Source organism: Rhinolophus sinicus, chromosome 1 (assembly GCF_057876585.1).
Source record: "Rhinolophus sinicus isolate RSI-liver-muscle chromosome 1, RSI-T2T, whole genome shotgun sequence".
NCBI classification, from domain to species: domain Eukaryota; kingdom Metazoa; phylum Chordata; class Mammalia; order Chiroptera; family Rhinolophidae; genus Rhinolophus; species Rhinolophus sinicus.
This window is the reverse complement of record NC_142501.1, coordinates 67031520-67038875: the sequence shown is the minus strand read 5'-3', so window position 1 is coordinate 67038875 and position 7356 is coordinate 67031520. Positions and strand designations below refer to the sequence as shown.

At 37.8% G+C, this 7356-nt stretch overlaps 1 pseudogene; it reads right to left on the bottom strand.

Annotated features, from left to right (window-relative positions):
• Positions 1–7108, bottom strand: LOC109456556 (eukaryotic translation initiation factor 3 subunit M pseudogene; annotated as a pseudogene).
• Positions 7109–7356: the final 248 nt, after the last annotated feature.

The following is a 7356-nucleotide window of genomic DNA, read 5'->3' as shown; positions in this document are numbered from 1 at the left end:
TCAACCTGAAAAAAAAACAAAAACAGAAGAGATGTTGAAAAAAACAACAAATCAAAATAATTGTTTCAGTGGTGAACGGAAGTATTGATGTGGTTTTGACTAGAACAAAATGACTGTTACATATAAAGCTTTACAGAAGTACCCCTTTTCCAACTTTTTCTGATGTGATGAAATTATATTATCGTTTTCACTCAGGAAATGCTTCATTTAAGATAGCAAAGATTGCCAAGTTTGCTCTTAGCATCCAGTTCCCCTTAAATTTGTTGTTCCTCCATATATTATTTCATCAAAGCTCTTATTACACCTTCAAAACTCTTCCTTACAGGGCAGCCGGTTGGCTCAGTTGGTTAGAGCGCAGTGCTCATAACACCAAGGTCGCCAGTTCAATTCCCACATGGGCGCCCTCCGCTACTAGATGGAAAATAATGACTTGGAGCTGATGGGTCCTGGAAAAACACACTGTTCCCGAGTATTCCCCAATAAAAACAAACAAACAAAGAAAACTCTTCCTTACAGAATACAGCTTATGTATTATACAAGATAGTGACCCTTTGTTCTTATTCTGATAAAACTTGACATGATGCCAATTTAACACTCACAAAAATGGTGAGAAAAAAAAATCATAGGCTCATTTTCCAAAAACTTTACTGGTTTTAAAGTAAGAAGATGGCTAAAAAGAAGTGCATTTGGCTCTTTCAACGCTGGTACTACACATCTGTGGGCATCAACTCGCGCCTGGGAAACACGGTCCTCCGTGTAACTTCCTAGCAATTCAAGCATGACTGTTGAAGCGGCATCATTTTTCTCACAATCCACAAGTGCCTCATAAAGCAGACTCAAAAGGGGTGGTCGTCGTCCCCCCCCCCCCCCCCCCCCCGCTCTTCAGTGGTGAGGTACCAGTCAGAAACTCATTTTCTAACTTGATCCATCTCAGCTGAAATATACTGGATGGCCCCACAAGATGCTGCCAATTTAACGAGGCTGCAATATACCTTATATCTTACAGGAGTATTCTTATCCATCTCACGCAAAAGGTGGCTTAGCAACTGCAGTCTGAGAAATCACCTTCCCGAAATTTGACCAGCGTTTCACAGAGGTTTTCAATCAGAGCTTCTTGCTTATTTGGTTCCAGAATCAATAGGAGGAATACAAACAACGCTGTTCATTACGTTTTCAACATCTTAATCCTCTTCCTTCAGACATTCATCACAGGCTTCAGTAATTTGAGATAAGTCTACATGAAGTTAACCTTCAGCTCCTTTAGATTTAAGATAAGCTGGAAGCTCAGCTGCCTGATCTTCCTCACCGATGTCAGCGAGGGCCAGGTTCTCATGGTGAAAGCCCAGGCGCAGCAGACGCTCCACTCACAAACCATGCCCCCAGATAAAGCTCAGTTTTGGATTCTAGTTTACTAAAAAAAAGAAAAGAAAAGAAAAGAAAAAAAACCCCTACAAAACTATATTTATTTATTTCATTATAATTGTGATACTTTGTTTACTTTCTAAATTGGCATTTAAATTGTGATTTATTTCCACAATTTCATTGATACTGGCTTTACTGAAATTTTAGGAAAAAATGTTTTCAAACATCCACTGATTTAGAAAACGTATCACAAATGAAGTAAACTATATAATTATATATTAAACAAATATCCATTGTTCTTTCTTGTACTTTAGTTTTTCTTGCTTACTTTTATTTTTATGGAGATATAATTGACATATAACATTGTGTACAACATGTTAATTTAATACATTTACATACTGCAATATGATTGCCACCATAGTGTTAGCTATCCATCACCTCACATAATTATAATGTCTTGTTTGTGGTAAGAACATTTGAGATCCAGTATCTTAGCAACTTTGAAGTATATAACACAGTATTGTTAGCAATAAGCACAATGCTGTGTATTATTAGGTCCCAGAACTTACTCATCTTCTGGCTACAAGTTTTTACCCTTTGACCAACTCTCCAATTCCCCCAGCCCTACTATAGACAATAATTTACTTTAAAAAATTACTCTATTAATTTTTGTTCCTATTTTAATGTGGTGCATTTGGATTTATGTCTTTAAATAACTTAAATGTGATGAGGACACTTGTAAGTAAGGTGGTGAGAGAAAACATTTCGCCTTACCAAGATTTTTAAGACAGTGGACAGCCTCTAAGCTTGAAAATGAAACCACAGTTAGATTGTGGCGTATTCTGGTATTTAGAGGGAGCCATTGCTACTGTTGGCTTTCTAAATCTTAAATTAATTTATAGAGTAACCTCTCTGTTATCTTAAAATCAAAACCTCTTGAAAGTATTTAAATTAAATTTTAGCTCAGTGAATTCCCTTAAATAAGAAAGATCCTAAGAGATAGACAGAAGTGAACAATTGACTAACATTTTAACATTCAGGAATGCTGCCTATTAGAATTTGAATTCATTTTCAGATTTTTCAGAGAAGTTTGAAGGTCCTGCTCTGTTTAGTAACAAGACAATACCAGTTAGAAAACTAGGGAGGGAACCTTTTAAAGGGAAGAAATGACTAACGTCTGACAGTCAGAGTCCTAAGAGCCTGGTGAATTAGCAAGTTGCAACACATGGATTTTCCCTAAAAAAAAAAAATTCTCTGTTGATTTCTCATTTTGACCCCTGTAATTACTGCTCAGACTATAATTGTCCTTGCTCTTTCATTTCCTCCTTTGATGATAAAGGAAGCTGCAGTTGGGAAACGTTTGAACTGAAAACATCAGTTCAGAGCAACTACACAAGAAAATGAACAAGCACAGGCAGAGCATATGGAGTCTGGGCCCTCTTGCTTTTCCATTTTCCTTTCTCACTCATTTTTTGTCTTCATTTCCTATCATATTACCTTTCTTTCTTAATCTTTTCTGCCACCATTTTTTTTTTCTTCTATCATACCTCTGTCTTAAGCCCACCAGGTAAAGCATTGGAGAATACTTCCTACTCAGACTCACGAATACTGATACAAACAAGACCCCAGTGGTCATTGCAATATAATGTAAGGTGAATTCCTTTCTCTACAAACATAACATACAAGTTTCTCTAACTAATTAAAATAGTTCTGAAATGAAAACGAAATGGAAATTTTTAACATAACATTGGCAAATATTTTAATTTTCATGGAGACCTATAAAAGTTTAGTCTGGGAAAAAGTACCCTCTTATATCGGTCATAGGACTGTAAATTGGCATAGTCTTTCTTTGACCCAGAAAAATCTACTTGCAAGAAGGAGTTGATCCGAAGGAAGTTAAGCTGTGCACAAGGGTTTTTGTTCAGGGAGGTTTATCACAGCACTATTGATAATAGCAAAAAAACTGGAAATCACCTAAACGTCCAGTATTTCTTGGTCTACTAATCTGTGTGATTCCCCAGTCTTCTGGAAAGGCCTGGGGGGTTTACTTTATCCTTGACACCTGAACCTCAGCTGGACACGTGGAACCGTGGAGGTTCATGGACCTTCCCAGTTAATGACTGCTAGTCTTCTCTCATTTCTGAGTACAAACAGCTTGGTTTTCCCTCCGTTTTAGATCCACTGCTTAGAACTTCCAACTGCTTGTAATTGCAGCCTCCTCCACCTTCCACTCTGGTTAAATACAAGAACTGTGATCTTTAAAAAAAATTTTAATAATTGTATTAACATCATGATTAATAGGTACTTAGCAAATTTTTCTTGAATGGGCGGATAAATGAATGAAATATTTGCAATCTGCCTTGAGTGTGATTAGCTCTACTTCAAGCTGTAGGCCTGGACCCCTCTGCAGAAAGAAATCATTCACATAGTAATACTCTGGGGGGGGGGGGGGGGATGGTTGTGATTCATAGCATTTAACATTAACCTAACAAGACGATTGTTGGCTCATCCATTCATTCAACAAATGTCCTAAGTACCTTCTATGTGCCAGGTACTATACAAACACTAGAAATAAAACCACAGAAATAGAAATTCAGAAAACTGTATGGCTTTCGCTGCTTAAACTACACAGTTTAAAAGCTTTTTAATGGACTGATTTGTACACCAGAATATCAATTTCTCAATTCAGAAAGGTAGTGACAAGAAAAAAATTCTAAGATGTTCTATATTAAAATGGCAGTGGCCAGAGAGAGAAAGAGACAGAACAATCAGCCTGTAATAGTTCTGGACCAGCTCTGACAAGAATGCTCTCATTCCTGTATATCTGTTGGAAGTTAGGACTAATTTCCAGGTGGCTATTTCTGCCAGCATAGCCAGGTGCCATAGAATCCTTGGAGGCTCTGCTTCGTATTTACACATGAACTTCCCAATCTGCTGCCCACAGCTAATCCACAGGAGTGGACACTTCTTCTTTGCAGATTCTACTTTGCCTATCCCAGAAGTAGTCCTGATTCACCTTCCCCCATCTCCTTTGTCTACAGATAATGTAAATCCTTTCAGAACGGCATACATCTTTCTCCCAGCTACTTGATGTGTAAAAACACTTGCAAAATTCCTGGAAGGACAGACATGTTGCCTTTTCTACACAGCCATGATGCTGGTGGTTTAAACTCCATGGCCCAAGACCGGTCCTTTTTCTTATTGTTGTTGTTAGTAATGGCCTAATAAACCCTTCCTTTTAAAAAGATTTTCAGCCATGGGAGTTAAAATTTTTGTGTAATAGTAGATATATCTGAAATACTCATTTTCTCTCTATGGGTGTCATCTCCTTTTGTATCAAGGGACCTATAAAACTGGACTGACTAGCAGAAAGTTTTTAATGAGCATATAGTCAGAGTTAAGGGAGTAGGCTAGTGTAAAAAGCTATTTCATTCAAGCCATGGAAAGGCCTGGAAATTTTTGTGTATTTCTCTAGTGAATTATTCCCATGCCAGACAATCATGATCAAATCCTTACTATTTAATTCCCCTTTTTATATACTTCTTGTATATAAACTGGACGAAAAAGGGGCCATATACTAAACCTGACAAGCTCAGAAGAGGCCTGCATGGCAGGTCCTACAAACTCAGAGACTGAAATTAACCACATAGGATTATCTGAACATAAAAATTCCTAACCTAAACCAGGTTGTGACCTATAGTTTCCTTGACAAAGGTCAATTTTGCCTTAAGTGAGCCTGTCTATTGTCTTTTTGCATCTAAGATAACATAACCTTGGAATGTCAGAGTAATCTCTTTTTCCTCAGATGCTTTAGGGCGTAACCCACTACAGCAGAGAGCAAGACCACAGAACACTGCATTGTTGTCTTGTTCCTGGAATACCATCTCTATGTGCTGTAAATGTTAATTGTTAACTATCCTGTGCCCACCAATGTAAAAGAAATATGTGTCTCACCATTTTACTTTTTATCCAATCCCAGAGATTTCCCCACTTGGCCTTCTGCCATCCCCTTAATCTACCACTAATGGAAGCCCTCCTTACATCTCCTCCTTTGATTCTAATGTATCAAATAAACTGCAAAAACTGCCATTCTCCAGAACATTTTCTTAATCCATTGAGATTTTGCTTCCTAGCAATTGTCATCAGTTTGGCTCAAATAAACTCATTAAACTTCTCTACGGGTTTGGATGCTTCTTAAATATACAAAACATAACCCTCCTTTACTATCTACTAGTCTAGACAGGCACTAAAATAACTAAGTTACAGTTTTCATTTTAAGGACACATCCTGTTCACTTATAAGTATGGGGTATTTGTCTAATTCCATCAGCCCCATTTGGGTAAGCCTTTTCTTAGTGTGGGTGATTTCTGCAGATGGTTGTTCACCCAAGTTACGGAACATGTACAACAAAGATGGAATCCCCTCTCAGTGGGGGAAGTACTAACAATTCAGTGAATGGCAGTGAGACAATTGATCATTTGTTTGGATAAAAATACAGTTAGATTCTCTACTTAACACCAGTCACAAACATAAATTCTGAAAGGATTAAGAACCCAAACATAAAATACAAAACCCTAAATATATCAGAAGAAAATATAGAATATGTTTATGAATTTGAGAAACTAGAAGTCCTTCTAAACCAGACCCTAAATGCAAAAGACATAAAATAGATTGATAAGTTTGACCCCATCAAGATTGATAAATTTGAACAGCATGTAAAAGTTCTCTACTACAAAAGGCATCCTAAGCAAAGTTACAATATTGATAAATTTGAATAACATGTACATGTTTAAGCAAAGTTAAAAGACATGTGACAGGGGCAGCTTGTTAGCTCAGTTGGTTAAAGCGTTGTGCTCTTAACAACAAGGTTGCCAGTTCGATCCCCACATGGGCCACTGAGCTGTGCCCTCCACAACTAGATTAAAACAACTACTTGACTTGGAGCTGATGGGTCCTGGAAAAACACACTTAAAATAAATAAAAGTTTGGTTTTTTTTTAAAAAAAAAGGCCAAGTCACAGATTAGGAGACAATATTTGCCATGTGTATAACACAGAAAGAATCAGCATTTGGATCTATATAAAGCACTTCTACAAAAACAAAAGGAAAACTCAAACCAATGGGAACATGAAAAAATAATAGTATAAGTTCTTTATAGAAAAATAAGTACAATTGGCCAATGAACATATGAATAGCTGACCCTCACCAATTATCAAGAAATATTTAGATAATTTTTAACTACTATTTTGGTAAAAATTAAACACATTAATAAGATACTGACACAGGTGTGGGAAAACATACACACACATTGCTAATGGGAATAAAAAATTGATACAGCCATGTCGAAGGGCAATTTGGCAATTTCGAGTAAAATCAAAATACACATATGCTATCGTTACTGACGTTGGGCTCTTTGGCTCTCTATGTAATAGAAATTGCCAAAAAAAAAAAAGGAAATTGCCATGAATCCAAACCAAAAACTCAGATAAAGTTTATTGAGGCTTATGCGTCAGCACAAGGGAAGCAGCACAACAGGAGGAATTCTCCAGCGGACTCCCAGAAAGGAGACAAAGGAGCCGGGCATCATATAGGGCAGAGTAAAGGAGGGCTTGATGTCAGCTGGGGCAATCCTTTCCTTTCTTCCTGGTTATGGTACTTGCGCAGACACAATCCATGCTGAGGTCCAGGGCGGACTCTGTAGGCTCAAGACGGCAGTGCGGCTCACTAGTGCCACCAAGGAAGGTCATATAGAGGTCAACTCAGGTTTGTGCACGCCTACAGATGTGGGATCCACTGCTCTGGAGAAGTTTGTGGTTGGCAAGTTCGGTATCTTGGCCCCTGCAAGTAACTGAATCTGGCTCGTGCGAGATCTGGCAGTTAAGGGAGTGGAGCAAAGTCCTGTTCCTATTCTGTCTCATTCCCTGCTGAGAGATTTTATCCTCCTTAATTTTAAGAGGTTAGGGGCGAAGGTCTCTTTCTGTAACCACTTTCTGTT